Raw genomic sequence first — 19,108 nt, 5'->3', positions numbered from 1 at the left:
GTTGACGGTAATGCGAAACAGCTTGGGGAAACTGTTAGCGGCTAAAAACCGGAACTACCCGGTAATTATGACTCTGGGGGTTTTCAGACATTGTTAGAAAAGGGATTTTTCCTTTCTAGCCAAGTACAATTTTTGTACAGTTCGCAAAGCAATGTGGGAAAAAAGGATATGCATGCTGCTTCTCATCTTTTAAATTATCCTTAACATACGACAAAACATAGACAATAAAATAATTATGCACTTTTATCTTTTATCTGTGTGTGAAAGGAACTAGACGTAGGCTAGGGTTCCACCCCTATGTTGTTGATATTCCAAAGATTCGCACGAAGCGCCTTGCTTCCACATTTATATGGCGAACACCTATGGAGTGGAATTCTCTGCCTGCAGACTTGTTCCCTGATCAATATAACTTAGGCCTTTCAAGGATAGAGTGAATCGGCATTATTTACTTGTGCTTGCTCCATGGCATGGCATGGCATCTCACCTGATGGCAAGTGATGGCGAAGTCTCGCTATCACTTGCCATCAGGTGAAATGGAGATTCAAATGCGCACTTATTTTTTAATAAAAAAATGAATAAAACAAATAAGAAAGTTAAGAAACGAAACCATTTGTGTTTAAAATGCATTTTTCTAAATCGAGAAGACAATTTGGCTTCAGCAACGAACAAAGCACAAATTAGTAGAATTTGCAAATATATTGTAAGATTTATCCTGTCAGGCTAAACGACCATCAAGTGAAACAACTGAACAAAACTTATTGAAACTCCTCACTACTTAATGAGTCAAATAATTACCTCAAAACAGATTCGTCTCCGCACTACTCACGGTGGAAGACGGCGGCGGCGCTCGAAAGAAACTGTTCCCGAGATTCATTCACGAATCGCTCCTTTAGCTATGACTAACGTTTCAGATACATTTTCTCAGACGATGTTATGTGTAACTATTATAAAAATTGGTGATTGAAAATAAATAACAATCGAATAGATGAATGGCAGTAATAGGCTAAATTGTGAATAAAAAAGCGCTTTTCTTCTCTTTGTTTTGACGTTTGATGGAGTGCTGTATCAGCCGAGCGATTCAAGAATTGAACTTCTGGCACTGACCCGAGCTGTGAAATATGTTCGTCATTTGTCACTGTCCTGGTTCCTCCCCCCGCGCCGCGAGTCTCTCCCCTCCCTCCAGAGGCCCTGGGCTACGGGCTAATTGGGAATCAGTTGAGCTATTGGGAAATGTCCGGAGTTTAAACAAATTACGTTTACTTTCAGCGTTCGAGATTTATATTTGGCTGTTTACGAGACCTTTGATGAAATTTCTTTCCTCTACCTTTCTCTTTTATTTAATCTTTTCCTATTTATTGAAAGGGCCGCTGGCACGCCGCGGAAATTCAATTTGATACACCAAATGGTAAATAATATATCTCATTTCAAGAAACTCAAGAAGTCGGTAGATAGTTTTGAAAGTTTTAACAGAAATATACTGTGTAAATAAATAATTGTAAAATTCATCTTCAAAGCGAAATCAGCTTGTCACTTAACGTAATATTCCGAAGTTACATGAAAGTAATGACAAGCAACAAGTTAAGAGGAAGCTTGTTTAAAATGTAACGTCGGGGATAGTTATCACTTTAAACATAATATAACAGAATTCGGTTTCATATTTACGTAAAGTACTTTACGAAAAAGTAAATCTTTGCTTTAAGAATTGTAAAACTTAAGTGACAATGGGCATTTTTTCGCAGAACAGATGGCCGATAGGGCCGAAGAGTTCTCGACTGGCGACCGCGTACCAGTAGACGCGGCGTGGGCAGACCACCCACAACCAATCCACCGACTGATGATCTGGTGATGGCTACGGGAATCCGCTGGAGGCCTATATTCAGCCGTGGACATCTTATGACGATGACGATGGTGATGATAAATCTTTGCTAATAATGTCACGTGTTCCTCTATCTACGAATAGCATTAACTAGTTCGATCAAGGTTCTTTGTTTACAAATGTCACGGCAGTTCACAGCTGAAACTGGGTAAGGTTGCAGAGGTGATGGCGCTGGTGTAGTTTGAAAGGGTTAAGCTTAATTAGTTGTCTGACGTCGTCCTGTCACATATTGGTCATTGGCAGGGTTGCGTTGTAAAAATAAAAAGTGAAGTTTATGGTCAAGATTTGACATAAACGAGCGCGCATTTTTGACAACAGGGATTTTTTGTGTGAGAGATTTGAAAAGTGATCCAAGCGCGGCAGACCCTGCAAACTTACCGCGTGATATTTAAAATCCGTTTTAACCTTTTTAGTTCGATTCAGATTACTGTGAATTCATTGTCTCCGTACAATTTTCTCAAACACACTGTTTGCATTTCTTGTGTTATACTATTTAACCAACCACATGTTCTTTGTACTCGATTAAGCCATAAGCTAGGAAATGTAACACATGTATTGAATCAGAAAATAAATCTTAACACAAATGAAATTCATACTAAATATATAAAAATATATAAATGCTATGAAATAATTCTCAATCCTACCTCTATGTGATTCCCAAAATACAAGGTGTCTCACGGTTATACGACACGGTGGAAAAGTACTTTAAATATGGTAGGTAGGTTATAGGTCTTAGCAGGAATCGAATTCGGGATATCCCCATCCAGTGCCTATAAAATAAACCTCAGAGCCACCGCGGACGCTCAATGCACCGTCATAAATATTGGTACATAATTTTAAAAAGAGCCAAAAAGTAATAACCTCTAAGATTGCTACAAACAGAATGCCCCCAGTACCCTCAACGGAATACTTTAGTTGTGTAGTGGGGTTTCTCCGTCTTTTCTCTATTAACAGTAGAAACACAGTACTCGTAACAATACTGTTTAAAATAATAATACATTATAGTGCTTTACTTTACTCTGTAATACGAAAACACAATAAAAGCATTTATGCAATTAATGTAACACTTACAGCTAGAAGTAAGTTTTGATTTAAGCAGCGCATACGACAGCAACATATTCTAATCATAAATTCATTCCAAAGTTAAATTAAACAAACTAAAAAAACAGCGAGCGCGCGCCGCGGGCCGCGGGTGCAAAACGAAATGTGGCTGTCCCATAGTTTTATATTAAATTTGCCGTAATTCCAGCGCTATGGCGCTGCAGCTCCCGCAGCAGATTGCAGCCGCTGCAAAACTTTCATACATCCAGTTGCACGACCGACTTTGTCACGGACGCCTATGAAATGAAATATGAAAGATATTGGGATGATATTCAAAACGTCCTGATACGCTAAAGTCAGCAATAAGAAATCAAACTTTTAACTTTTTTAACTGACTCCATGGCCGGCAACTTGGTGCAATTTGTGATTGTCTATGTGTTTCCTTAGTGAGGGGCTGAGTGTCCGTCGTCCATTTTCACTATTAGTCGAATTAGCCGTATTGCTATTCTATAGTAGAATTAGTTATGAAGGTTTATTTGGGGCGACCGGGTCGTACTAAATACAAAGCATGCATTACAGCCTCCCGCGGATAATAATAATAATAAAATCTTTATTTTTTTAAAACATGGTTTAAATTATCGCGTGCGTGTGTGTTTGTGTGTGTGTTTCTGTGTGTGTATGTGTGTGTTTGTGTGAGAGAGAGAGTGAGTGTGTGTGCGTGTGTCTGGGTATGTATGTGTGTGTGTATGCGTACGTGCATTTAAGAGTGGTTATTAAGCAGAACCCCAACTTCTTCATATGTTTTCATCGCACTACATTTCGATATAATCTTCTTACACTCATAGTACAATTTGTTGTAGTTTTTAATTCTTTATTTAGAGTGTTGTATAAGCTGGCCGCACGTTTGTCGTATTGCCTATCTGAAAATACAGTTGAGGTATTTGGAATTGGTATTACAAGATCTTGCCTTCTTTTCTGTCTGATACTATACTGATACTACGATCATATGGTAAAGTTTTATGTTTTTTTTAATATGTATATATATATATATATATATATATATATATATATACGGATATATACGGGTATTCAACTATCACTAGGTCTTAATATTAAATGTCAACTGTCACTAGGTATATTAGAGGGCTTGGTGTTTGAAATGCTACTCACAGAAATCACGTGCGAGTGCTTTAGAAAAATAAATAACGGTACATTTTTGTTAGAAGAAAGTTTAGTATCATATTCTGTGATACTTAAATTACTGTTCTATGTTGTTATTATAATTTCTAATGTGCAGTAAAGAATATTTCATTCATTCATTCAGAATAAGTGCCAAAATATTTAAGAATATTGCACGAGTATGATATTGTGGTCATGTACAGAATCGGGACTCTTACTTTTTATTTTCTTCTTTTTTGTAATTTATTACCTAGATGGTGAATGCCGGTGAACGGTCAAACCAAAGCTGGTTTTGTTACTTTGTCACTAAATAAAATAAATACATACGTAAAGTTGCATATATAATTGCGCCAAAAAAATTGTAATAATTTGTCTAAGCTAATTAGGCCAATTGATACTTTTAACGTGCTATTATGTTAAAAATTGTTACCTTTCTCAATAAGGAGTACTTTTTACTCCTTGGTAAAATTATTTGACATATAAATTCAAATATTTTCATTGCTTTTTTTTCCTTTTGAGATGACGTTTGATAATGAACTATTTAACACACATTATTACGTACACACCAAAACGCCCGTCTCCCACTGGGGTACGCAAAGAGCATAAACCTTTACTTGCTACGCTTCTGACAAACCTTTTTCGCCTTTTTCTGTTTGGCAATTAGTAATATACTAATAAATACTTGAAGTATGTACATATTTGCATAACCTGGAATAAGTTGGATTTATTTATAATCTCAGTACAGAGTACTAAAAAAACCGACCTCAAAGTACGTGGAATTACATTTAATTGCCAAGTTTTATTGAATTCGGTTACCGGAAAGTGCGCAAAACCCGGATTCAACCCCTAGTTTGCTACTATACGGGACTTAACACAGGAGATAATAAAAATCGGTTGTCACAGAAGAGAGAGAAAAAGTCTTGAATTGAAGAATGGCAAAATCAACCTTTAAAATAATTGCTCCTTATAATAAAATTTAGGCGCTATTTACAAAAATGAATCTTCATGCGTGAACCCTTAGAAGTGGATGATTTTCTTCAAAATTAAATAAATAAATAACGCAACAGAGTCATAGCCCCGCACTAGGGAAACCCTGTATCGCTGGTGCCATGGACACACACTTAGACAACCACAAATTACACCCAAACTCACGAGAGACTAATATTTCTCCCGGCTGGGAATCGAACCCAGGACCTCTGCGTGGCAGTCCAGCATGGTAACCGTTCGGCCAAGGAGGCAGTTAAATTAAATGGGACTAGACTATGGGAGGTACCCTCTTTCCAAAAAAAAATGAAATCATGAAAATCGGTTCACAAATGTCGTTTATCGCGTAACATACATACAAAAAAAACATACAGTCGAATTGAGAACCTCCTCCTTTTTTGAAGTCGGTTAAAAATAAGAACAATAAGATAAATAAATATAATGTTCGGATGGCAAAAGTTTACATATAATAAATATACATACATAACTATGACAACCTCTGCGGTCAAGTGGCTTGCACACCGGCTTTCACCATCGCCATCCTTGAGGTCCCAGGTTCGACCCCTGGGACCTCAAAGATCGAACTTTTCTATATTGTGTCGGGTCTGGGTGTTTGTGGTACCGTGTTTTTTCCGATTTCCATAACACAAGTGCTTTATATACTTACTTGGGGATCAGAGCAACGTATGTTGCCTAATATATAATGGTCAAAGTCACAAAATTCGAAGAGGCTGGGCTTGAGGTCATGAATAGTATTTTTACTTTTGGAAAGAAAAAAAACATTTATGTACTAGAAATGGCATAACAAAAGAAGACAAAATCTAATAATAAAAAGTTAAAAGAACCAAAATAAAACGACATTTCTGCTTCAACGGTTGAAGTCTCTATGTCGCGTTCTAAATATACATATAATTGTCGTAAAAAAAATAAGCACAACAATAAATTTTAAATAAGGTATCATTTCTGAGTCTTTGATCTGTCGAAAAAATACGTATGTTTCTATTTATATTGCATTTGTTCGTATCATTATTTTTGATCAAGCGTGTCTTGTTACGGCACAACCAATCGAAAAAAATACGTACGTGTAACGTATAAGCTTTCGTTGTCTTGAATTATAATGACGTGCTGCTCCCAAGTGTATAGTTCACCGATCAGCAAACTTTAACAACGCTGCAGGACGTCATAGGAATTGGATTAGTATCGTGTACCTTGAGAGCGATCGGTCAATCTCTGTAACGGTCTGTATCCATGAACTTGACGTTTAAATTACGTACATTTGTGAATGATTAGTAGTAATACCCACAGAATAATAAATACAGTAATAGTGCTTAGTTTGCATGGCACGTGTGCCAACAGTTCGCGGAGTTCCGCAAACTTGAGCACAGTCCGCCGTTTTCGCTTTGACCTTGCCTTAATTCGCTACTTTGGACGGCAAAAATGATAGAGGTACTTGTAATAATAGCTGTGGTCCCATTTCGTATCATCATTAAGTCTTATTTTATTTAATTTTAATAAATTTCCAATTTTTTGTTTACCGTAATCATTTTTTGTAACAGAAACGAAAGTACACCTTATACCGCTGCAATATGGTCGCTTCTCTTTTGGTGAACTAAGTAAGATCTCGAATTCGTAGTCGTTCAGCTATTAACCGCTAGATGGCAGAACATTGATAGACATTTCAATATAAAATCAAAACGTTATCACTTGCAATAATAGGTATTGATGCTATTGAACTTTTAAGGATATGCCGACAGAGTAAAGTTTAAATAAAATTAAATTGACAGAGATTTGGTAGTCCAGAGTTTATTACTTTTTTTTAAATTTGACACTACCATCAATCATTATCAAGATTACATAGTGTTTCAAATTATGAATGTGTGATATTTGGCGACAGCGGTTCCGGTAATAATCAAAGTTTAAGGCACTTCTATTGCTTTTATAACCGAATTCAAAAAAAGGAGGCGGTTTTCAATTCGACTGTATGTTTAAATATATATTACGCATTTGTGGACCGATTATTCTTTTTTTTATTAGAAAGAGGGTTCAGTAGTAGTCCAATTTAAATTTGAGGAAAACATTCCACCTCTAAGGATGGCAAACTAGGGGTTGAACGACTTTTGATGTTGGTAAAGGAAAACATCGTAAAGGAACCTGTTTATTGAAAACGGTTCACAATCCTTAATTTGCAAACCGCGCTTAACGAACCATATTCTATCTTATGGAAGACTCAGAGCACCAGCAACTTTTCGACCCCAGAACCCTTTTCGCAAAGACTAGGTAGCACACTGAATGTGCAAATTTACATTTCATATGCTAAACCATGCTATTCCACCATTGCCGATTTCATTAGCCGACTGTCAAGGCTTTGTATAATTTCCCTCTAATAGCGCCCCAATCATATGACCCCACCACGCGAACAATAAAAATTATTTGTAAAATGTCCCCGATAGGATCGAACAGAAGGAGCTTCAGTCAGGTATAAATAAAGCTCTTAGGCTAACTCTAAGAAGCGCGCCGTGTAGGATTTCTGGTTTCCAACACCGCAATTTACGGGAAGTAGCGAATGTGTTGATTGGACTACAATAGCTTGATCTATAGTTTAAAACAATGCCAGCACAATTAAAGGTAATATTTTTAAATGTTAAATTAAGTCACATTCGCTCTATATAACTAGTTCTCGATTCAAATTATCAATACTGTCATTTAATAAATTTTTTAAGGGGTTTTTTAAATTTAATTACAATTTTTATTTTGATATGCTTTTTTTAATTGATTCTAATGCATATTTAAAATTCTTAAATATTTGAAATTTTTATATTCTGTACGTCAGCATTTTGGTACAGATACGAGCTTGTAAATATGTTATATCTAGAATAATCATATAAGTGTAATTCTGTTGGTGCCGAACACATAAATAAGGAAAATATAAAATACAGTAACAGTAGCGGCAATAGCCCAGTGAGACGACTGTTACTTCTCATTAGAGAGATCGACGGTTTGGTTCTCTGTTACGGTATATACACCATGTATTTAATATCTAAATTGCATACATTTGTAAATGTTTAGTAAATACACCTCTCGCTTATGGTCAACTAAAAGGTTGTAAAGAAATCTGCATGTCGAGAAACGTTCACAACCCTACGAGAACATGTGAAGTCCTTATTTGGATTTGAGTGGCAGATGTTGTAGGTTTTTTTATGAATATTAGTTGTTCGGGCTGTAAGTAATTATTATTGTAGCTACTCCCTCGCTATTTTTCTATAGCTTAGAGTGTCTCTTGGAGTGGATTACACACGACACCCAGCGGGTACGTGGGAAGACAAAATGCTCATTGAATTTCATAAGGCAGCAGAAAGAGATCTCGGACAGCGTGTCGGGACATTTCGCTTCGCCGTTATCTACATCTGCACTTGCTTTACGACTACTGCTAGCTTTACTAGCTTTGTCGACCTTTTACATTACTTTCATTGAACTTAGCTTTGTACCGGTTTCTTTCGGGATTCCTTCAGTTATTTTTCTGAGATATTTTGTCTTAGGGCCATCAGAGTTATTATATAGGTGTTATTTCATAATAGCAGTATACAGTATTCGTTTCGTGGGAGAACTTCTCAATTCAGAGATCAGCGATGAGGATTCCCAGGGCAACTTCCGATTCTAAGCTATATTTTGAGTATTTAGTAGGAATACCACTCGCTAACGATGAAGCAAACCCTCTCGATGAATTTTGCATGTCAAAGAAGGATCACAATCTTTGGGAAATGTAAAAGTTCCCAACCCGCATTGAGCCAGCGCGGCAGACGTCGGTCTAAACCTTATTCTTTTCTATATAAGAAACAATTTAACTTCCACTGAGGTATTAATATTTACCATAGGCCCTATTTTACATTAACCTCCTCAATTACTAAGTTAAGAGGTCCAACGTTAATACTAAGAGGTCTACGAGAGAGCGGGCGGGTTTAGGGACGATAAACCGAGCCCTATAATATACCTGCTGCGCAGGTGTATGGAACGACCGCCCTGCGCTTGTGGAGTGCCGTTTCAGCTGGAATAACTTGGAATTTAGCTCGTAAATAATTGCTGTTAGCGTTTAATTTGCTGTACTTGTATTTCATGGTGGGAATCCTGATTGAATAACTTTGATACAAAATTGGTGCTCCAAAATATCTATGTTAGGAGAAAGTTATTGAAACTAAAATGTTTTAGGAATATAAAATTGGACTTTATTGTCATTAAAGATTAATTTTGAGTAAAGTTCTTACGAAATACCATCTTTTCGTGGAAGAGAAAACATTTTACGTATGTACTTTCTATTCACAAAATAATTGTAACCAAAACCAAAAGCATTACGTTACATTTCTGTTTGTAAACATTCCACTTTGCCCAAGAGCGCAAATTAAGCAAGTTTATGTACAAAATTTTGTGCAGGTGTCGTGGCTGTTTTTTAGCGAATAGCGGTACTTGAGTCGGCGCGCTCAAGGCTTTAGAAAATATTTCGGCCTCTTAAGGTCACTGGCAGGTCTATATTACAGAAATAAATTGTTAGAGGCTACGAGATTGAATCACTCTGAGCTTTCTTGTAATATAATTAAATAAGAGTACAATCTTCTATTAAAAGAACAAGCTTGACAATCAATTGATTGATCCCTGACCGCCAACGCCCCGAGGTTGGCAATATCCAGCTCCTTCATTATCTGAAAATAACATCGTTGACCTATCTCCCACCTGTCGTGTCGTGTCCAAGATGTCTCCTAAAAACTTTATTTAATTTAAAGATGTGGTATGTTAAATATGAAATGTTTACAAAAACCAGAAAGCTTGCGCTCTGACGTCACAGTTAAATCTTTTCGTATTATGTGGATTAGAGAAATCTGAGAAAGCCAACGTTTCAAAAAGGGTTTATAAAATTTACTGAATACAAAGTTTTAATTATGAAATCCTCAAGCCGTCTTACGTCCTAAGCTTATGCATATTCTTTTGAATAACCGTGGACAAGGGTGGACAGTGAAGCCGTCGGTACCGCAAATATGACATTGAGCTTCAGATATTTAAAATGTTACACAATGGAAACATTCCACTTCTGGGTAAATGACATTGTGACAGATGTCAGTAGCTCGTTTCTGCGTAAGTAGTTACATAGCACACACAAAGTTACGTAATAAAAACAAAATGGATCATCCTTTATTTCTTTACAAAGTTATAGTATCTTGTTTTCAGGTCAAATCACTCCCAGAAATCAGTACAAAGTTTTTGTTAAAATATGAGAAAAGTAACCTGATACTCAGTATTCTGATTCTGCAACAGATATTAATGAAACCATGATATAATCAGGTCGTTATACTTACCCTGATTTAGGACACGCCATTCGAACGGATCGAGGTTATATCGTGTGTCTGCGAGCAAATTATTAAAAGAGGGAAGGATAATGGCGTTATTTAGGTTGGTATTATTGAACTTGACGCTAGGACATTTGGAAGTATGCGAATTGAGGTACGAGCTTTATTCTACCAAGTAATGAAATTTCATAAACCGATTGATCCGTGTATTAACAACTGCACGTGGGCGACTTTGGACTTTTAATTGAAGCACCATCTTCCTGGAGACGATGAAAGGCAAATTTCAAAATTGTGCTAAATAATGTCAATAGGTAAAACTTATCCGGTCGTATACCAAACTGAAACGCCTTTAAAAGGCTCTAATTCTGTTTTTACGTCCAATTGGCAGCAACAACCCAGCCCTAAAGATTGATAGCCTAAAAAAGCGAAAAAATTCCAGTAAATGACTCCACTCATTTCCGTTGGCCATTGCGGAAGAATTCTCGTAAAGGAAGGAATCCAATGACTTGACAAAACTGCGCTGACCCTTTGGAAGATATTTATCAAGCGCGATCGATCAGGGCTTATGGTTCCGCACGAATGACCCACGTCAAATGAGTCATGTATCTGTTCTTAAAGAAGAATGTTTGTTTCGTATGAAACGCTCTTTTGTTTCGATATTTGTAAGCTGGGTTCTGATGAATGGTTGGCCTATTTAATTTTATCATTAGGTAATAGATCGACACGATCCTATTGTTGCGGATATATTTAGGAGAGATGAGCTACCTCTCTTTGAAATTAATTGATAACCTTTTAACATAGGAAATGAAACTATTTTCATGATTTAAATCGCGTATATTTGTTTTTTCAAACAAACCGACGTTTCGGGCCCTTTACAGGTCCCATGGTCACGGTTGACTCTTGATTTGTTTTAGATGTGTTTAAGGCGCCCTTCTTTTTCCTTCATTTATACATTCAAAACAAAGCATCAGGTCAATCCATAAATCACTCCCATCAAGCCTCATGCTCACTCACACCGACGGGAGATGGCCATTACAGTTTGTCCAGTAAAGTACTGCCATGTGATAATGAGAGCATTATAACGCGTAATGCATCCCGGTTTTGAAGGGTCAGTTAAGAATTGCGTCTGTGGCGGAACGGTTGCCAGCTGGACTGCCATGCAGAGACCCCGGATTGAAATCCCGGGCCTGGAGAAATATTCATATGGCCTACATTTATTTATTTCCTGAGTTGGGTGTAATTAGTGGTTGTCTATGCGCGTGTCCATGGCACCCGAAAGACAGGGTTTCCTGATTGCGGGGCTATGAGTGTGTGCGTTATTATTATCTGTAACAGCGAGGCTTACTTGATCATGTAATGAAACTGTATTTACAACAGTTACGTAGGATTATGGATGTAAAAAATGTACTTATTTATATATTTATGATAAAATAAATAAAATAAAATATTATCACTAGTATCAGGTTTCTTACCATGGTATGACTTCTTTTTATTTTCCCGATATTTCGGGACGGTTGCACGCTCCATGGTCACGTGTTGACTGGACGGCGGCAGATGACAGCTTTAAGAAACATCGGGAAAATAAAAAGAAGTCATACCGTGCTAAGATACCTGATACTAGTGATAATCATTTAGTGAATAACCACGAAAGTCTTAAAATCTATATAAAATAAAAGATTGATTAGTTACAAAATAAACAACCCCTGATGAGCTATTTAACACCTTATTTGTAATAAAATATTACTCTCCGTAAGACTAAATTGGTTTAAATAAAACGACTACTGCTTTATGATTCTTGAGCACATAACAAAATCATCTTAGTTCCTTTCACTATAGTTAAATTCAAAACTTAGTTGAAGGTACATCCCGCACAATCTCAAAGTCCCGAGGTAATGTTCCCGGAATATGATATTCCCGGGAACATAAATTTTAAAGGAGAGTGTTAAAATTTGAGCAGCGTGCGCGTGGCAGGCAGGTGAACCGTGAAATATGGCCGGCGCTGCCTCCGCTGTGTTTTATACCGCTTTACTCTGTTATTCCTTTTATTGTTTCAATAAAACGTTATACGTATATAAAATCGTAATTTCATGAAGACTGATCTGTTGTGAATTTTTTGAACATGTGTTGATAATAATTTTAACCATAAAGCAGTTTATTATCGAATCTGCGTGAGTTGCACTTAAAAATCGGTTCATAACTATTTACTTTAACTCATATTCATACAGTTAAGTACACTACCAAGTGTGGAGCTTCGCCGCAGGTCATGTGTAAAGCGTGTAAAATGTGAACGTACCAAAAAAGCGAAACAGTAAATGGTGTAATAAAAAAAAATCGCAACGTTGTTTTCGGACAAATGAAACAAAATTCTGTAAATCATGTTTCTAGCTTGTGATAGTTAACTGTTGACTGGCTACTGAAAATGAATTATGATGAAATCGAAAATCTTCTGGATGCTATTTCCTAAGCCTTGCCTACATTTTCACTACGCAATTTGAACTTTTTGTTTTTGTTTTTGACTATTAGTTACTGGAGGTTAGAAGCCTGGCGATCTAAAGCACAGAACAAACTAGTTTTGGCTCCAGCCACCAAAAATTCAATTATAATTCAAATATAGTTATAGTTCATTATTCTACTGTTACAATTTTAAAGAGGAAATATCAAATTCATTTATGATTAGTTACATTGAAACACAACATTGACTAATACCAACTGCTACTCAACACCAGTCTCTGAAATAGTTTTATTGACTAGTACTCTGAGAGGGGGAGAGCTCGGTGAGCTGTAATTACAGGTCTATTTGCACTAAGTAAATAGACATGTAATAATTAGCATTTATATTTAGTGTAAAATCTGATGCATTATGTTGATATTGCAAACCACTAGATGTTATTAATATTATTTGAGTCGTTACATAAAATGTTATGAACGCTGAGTACATAATAAATTATAAATATATTCACAGTGATATTACACTGTTTACAAATTTAAAAAATAAATTATAACACATGCATAATTTTGTTAATAAGCTGAATGGAGTGTGAAGAAAAAGTACTGGTTGGATTGCGGGCAACATGGATACATCTACAGGACCTGTCCAAGAAAATCTCGTTAAAGCTTAAATTGATGTTTACAAAATATCGTACTCCAACAAGTTGACAAAGTCACCATCTGTAGGCCAGTCACTCGCCGAGATCAATTCACCAAATACGATAGTCCCATTGTACGTAGTTGAGAAATTGGGTAGTCTGCAGATTAAGATTACCGTATTATTGTAATGTCACTGAATTTTGATAGTAGACAAGTAGAAATGAAATCGTCGCCGGAAAGGCGTAATGACTAACCTAAAGGGATTATTGGAGGTTAGTTTTTTCGCCTTTCTGGCGACGAAATAAGCATTTATTTGATAACTGAGATCTCTTGCCACTTATGGGATGGCTCTGCTAAATACCAACTGGCCATCTTGGGTCGATCGACAACAGGCTTATAGGTGTTAGTAGAGGCGAGTAAAGTTGCCTGCTTATCAGTATTCTACAGGATATATCATGGAGAGTGTGCGGTGGAACTACTTGATCTAGGCTAGACTAGATGTAGGCTGGGGTTCCAATCTTACGTCGTGGGTATTCCCAGGATTTGCACGAAACGTTTCGCTTCTATATGGCGAGCGGCTAGGGAGTGGAATTCCCTACCAGCGCACTTGTTCCTCGAACGCTATAACTTGGACCTTTTCAAGGCAAGAGTGAATAGGCATTATTTAAGTGTGCATGCTACCTCTTTGACCTTATCGTCGCTTTCAATCAGGTCAGGAGATTGAGGTCAAATGCGCACTTATTTTTGTATAAAACACTAATTTGAAAATACTGATAATTTTTAATCAGCTCAAAAGATAGCTAAGAGCATTAATCATTATACAATTAACCACAGACTGATATCTAGAGACACATAAACACTGACAAAGACTTCAAACACATAACTGCCCTCTTTTTGCCTCGGGATTTTAAACGGATAGTGAGGATGGGGTGAGCTCTATTAAGAAATTATACGAAGAATACGAAATCTTTACATTTAGTAGAGTACCCCCATTATGTCATTATAAATATTTATGTGCAGCAAAAAGTACCTCACCTATTTCTGCCGCCAAGCATTATAGCGTTGCGTTGAAAATCAAGATGTACAATCTTGCTATTATTTAGGTAGGTGCACAAAAATATAACTATGAGCATTATAGCGTCAGTTCTGACCCTGGAACATTTCCACGGCTAAAAACTTTGAAAAATGTAACTGTGTTCATTGATAATGTATATCAAAGTATCGACACAAGATCACATTGTGTAAAGTTTTTGGTAGGCGTCAAGAATGAGTTTAAATTACAGCAAGATTTTACGACAATGCTATCAGTTTATTAAATTATAACATACTACAACGATGTATAGATCCGAGTGCTAGACCACCCTTAAAAACCACGAACACAAACTATACACAGCGGAAATGAAACTGTTGCGCTGGGCGGGTCGCGTAAATCAATACTAAGCGTAATCGTAAGTCAATTCTAACACCTTTATTTGACTGTAATAAGAAAAATAAATATAGGTGGACATCGGGGTGTGAAAAAGCTTTTAAAGTAATTAAAAATAAATTGTCCTCTGCAAGTATTTTAAGACATTATGATTCACAGTCATGCCGCAATGTGTGGCATTGATACGCGATATACAGGCGTCTAGCGCCAGAACGCTAAGGGATGTAAAGCTATATTCCTCTTCTCTGTTGCTTAGTAGTAATAGCAAATAACGTTTTGTTAAGAATTAACTCTTATTAACGGGGTTTCATTCACATTACAGTTAAATTTTGTTTTCATATTTATTATTTCTTATACTTCAAATCATAAGGTTTAATCAATTACGTAATCGAAAGGTGCATTTTTTTTAAACTCCAGGATAGATCAAATTTCTCAAGTATACAATGTTTAGACGTTTTGCAATAAATCTGGCAGAGGTTTTTATTATAATGCTAAAGAGCTCTGTCGCTTATGCGTCAAATCGTTTCCTAACATCATTTTCATGCCTGCATGGAATGCAAGTCGGCCAAATAACATCTCGAATGACGTTTTCAAACGTTTGATGCAATGCGGTTTGCTTGGTGGAATTTGTATTCCGTACAATTGCTCCGCGCTTTCAAGTTCTGCGTACAATTTTGCTGCTTCATATTTACTTTGTATTTACACGCAATTGTGTTTGGCACCTTGATGTGTATCAAATTCTGAACCACTAAATATTCACGTCAACTCTTCAGTGTTAAAAAGTAACTTGACTCTCATTTTAAAATCCCTATTTCAGATCCGTTACCACTACAAAAATAACTAAACCCCAATTAAGCCATTAAAAGCAGAAAACCCCTTCCCTCGATTTAAATGCCTGTCCAAAAAGAAGGATTTACCTTAAATCTTGTCGTTTAGGTGGCAGTCCGTTCCATCTACCTTTCAAACGTCTCCTTTCAGTGGTGAATGTGTTACAGTATCGGTTTATACACTTCACACAACCGTATTTAACAGTATTTTTTTAATGTTTGCGAATTGCTGAAGTTAGTATATAAGTATGAACTTATACAATTATAGAGAAATAAATTATCATTATCATCAAGACTCTTTACAACCCCGCAGCTGGGCATGGAAGTTCATTAATCCGAGAGGGTTTAGGTCATTGTCCGCCAGGCTGACCCAACGCGTTTGGGGACTTACCACGTTTTCCGAAGGTTGTGAACCTTCTTCGTTAGGTTTCATCATCACGACAGTTTCCTTAACCATTAGCGAGAGGTACTGCTACTCAAATAATACAATACTTTTAAATAAAATAAAATAAATCTTAATTGAGAGAAGCAATGGTTATTGCCGTTCCAATAAATTAATTTCAAAATGGCATAATTACGCGAATACGCAAACAAATAACAACCTAATTTTCCACAATGATTGATTCGGAAACGAGAATATAACGAAATAAGATAGTCCATTGACGGTTCAATTGTTCATATTGACAAATTCATCAAAATGAGGTAAACAACTCACGCACAGTCGTTACAATAAATAAAATGGGTCAAGCGAATTTACCTGGTGTGTCACGTGGGCAGCGGGGGCTCAGGGGGGCGGGGAGATGTCATTAAAATATTTGAACAGCAAATTAATGTCTTTTAGCAATGCGGAAAATTCGTTTGAAAAAAATCTATTGCGGGCATACTGATACAGCAGATAAAATTCAGTTAGTTATCAATTAAATTGGAATCGTATAAGAACCATACTGCTACAAAAATGGAGCCACAAAGTTTTTTCAAATAGGAATATAAAACCATTGGGGTCCATCGGCTTTACCAATGAAATAATTTAAAATTTAAGTGGGTGCCAATGCCAACTCCATTTAAATATGCAATATGCAAATATTCAGTATTATAACAAACTATAGTGTCTTTTTTGAAGGCGGAGCAAAATGGCATTTGCTGGGTTGCCAGGTTTCTTACAATTTTAAATAGTCACGTAGTTGTTATCGACAGTTTTATCGGTAATTTGTGAAAATAGACAAAATTTTGCCAAAAATTTCTTAATCGTGAACGTTACTACGTTCTAATGATTACTAATTGCGCTACTGCCTTCTTCATTCTTTTGAAAATTAGCCTACTAGCATCGAAATTAATTTTTATTCATATATTATATATACAATTGTACAATTATAAAAAAACGATCTCAAAAGTTAGTGGAATCACATCTATTGGCCAAGTTTTAGTTACAGATGGAATGCTTAGGTCAAATTTAAATGAGACCAATACGAAGGATCCTCTTTCCAACAAAAAAGAGTCATCAAAATCGGTTCACAAATGTCGAAGTAACCGCAATGGCATTCGAAAAAATACAGTCAAATTGAGAACCTCCTGAGGATTTCGTTATCTACATTGATTAAAAATGATAAAAAGAAGACATATTTTAAGCTTTTATCATATTAATGATAAAACTTTAAATTATGTCTCCTTTTTGTATTTTTAATAGACTTAGTTCTAAATGTAGTGTAAGTATCTACGAACTTACAAAAATTGACAATTCAAATGAACCTATGCCCAGCAGTTAGACGAATAATGGGCCAATGATGATTTAAACGAATTCGGCTATTTATTGCTTTAGCGTAACCAACATTAGTCATAGTCGATAGTCGATAAAATATTAATTACTGACAGCAATCATTAGCTGCTTACAAGCGGGCAACACTTTTTGCGTAATGGACTGTCATTTTATTCCATCTTCAAAAAAGTCAGACTATAAATACTCGCATTGAATAAAAAAGAAGCCCCTAAGCACGACACGTATCTAAAAATTGTTACTTATTTACTGCAAAATCCGGAGTTTGGCAAGTTTTCTCAATATACACTCTCCTTATTTTGCATAAGACATCAATACATACTTCAATATTTATTTATTTTATTTTCGTGATCTATTTTTTCTTATACATAGGCATAGGCATTGAGGAAAATATTCCCAGTCGGTCATTAACATACAAAACTCATTTCATGTTTCAGGATACAACTAATGCCATGTAGCGGTTTCATCGCTTAAGTAAATATTGTATTTGTCTATTTTTGAGTCTTAATCTATTATTTTCTTTAAATATAACGTTGAATGTCCTACATTGCGACATGCAAAATTTTAAGTTTTTAAGTCAACTGGAAATTGCTACTGCTCAGCCCAGTGCACTCATTGTGCTTTTTTCTGACCGTTGCTTGCCACACTTCCTTGCTGCAAAGCTACAGCAAGAAAAGCTAGCTAAAGCTAACTAGAAATAAAATATTTTATATTTCTGTTCCCTGGAGATCTCGTTAAAATATAATAGTGGTTCGTAAATAGCTCCAATGTGGCGGGACTTCATTAACTCTAACAGGACTCGGTTGAGAGCACTTGAAATATCCTAAAATGGTTTACAGGTTTCAATTGAAGCTTTGGTACGTGTCGGTTCGAAAGGTACACTGACGGTTTCGGTGATCAGTTCATTGGAGTGATCATTTCGTGAATATCGTGAAAATAAATTTGTACCATTTTTGGGTTTCCCAAAGGTACAAAGCTGGTTTTAAAAGAAATTGGATAGAAATTGCGATTCCCTCCGTTGCTTGTAGAGAGTTCGAAAATTTCTTGAAGGTAAATTTTATAAAATCTTAAGTTTTTAAGCAAACTTAAATAAAAAAAACTATTTGTACACCGTCTGCAGCAGGCAATGTCCAACAATATAATCCAGCTTAAAGCAAAATTGACTTAACGTTTCATATGGGTTCTATTTCCGTTTCAAACACGAACTTTGTAGAACTGACACAAATAAACATTAAACAAATGTTGACCCCGCACATGTTTAGTAGTTTTCGAAACATCAAACGAGAGAACGGTTCGCGATAATCGGTGCAAGCTCAGCTAGGTGAACGTAATGGCAAAGTGCGCCCTAAAAGGCGTCTAATGAAAAGCTCGTGTAATTCCTACAGAAGCTGATTATCAAGAGCCGCATTGTGTGGTACAAAATAAAAACCATCAATTTGAAGCCGGATCCACACTTGCGCTGTTATTACCGTAAGAGCGATGTCACAAAACTCGTTGCGTCGGCGTTGCGACGCCTGAGCGGTGACTGATTAAATATAAATAAAATTATAAGTACCTACATGTCACATGGTGCGTTGAAACGGC

The sequence above is a fragment of the Hyposmocoma kahamanoa genome, unplaced genomic scaffold, assembly GCF_003589595.1.
Source record: "Hyposmocoma kahamanoa isolate Upper Pololo Valley unplaced genomic scaffold, ASM358959v1 226, whole genome shotgun sequence".
Lineage (NCBI taxonomy): Eukaryota > Metazoa > Arthropoda > Insecta > Lepidoptera > Cosmopterigidae > Hyposmocoma > Hyposmocoma kahamanoa.
Note: the sequence above shows the minus strand (reverse complement) of the source record.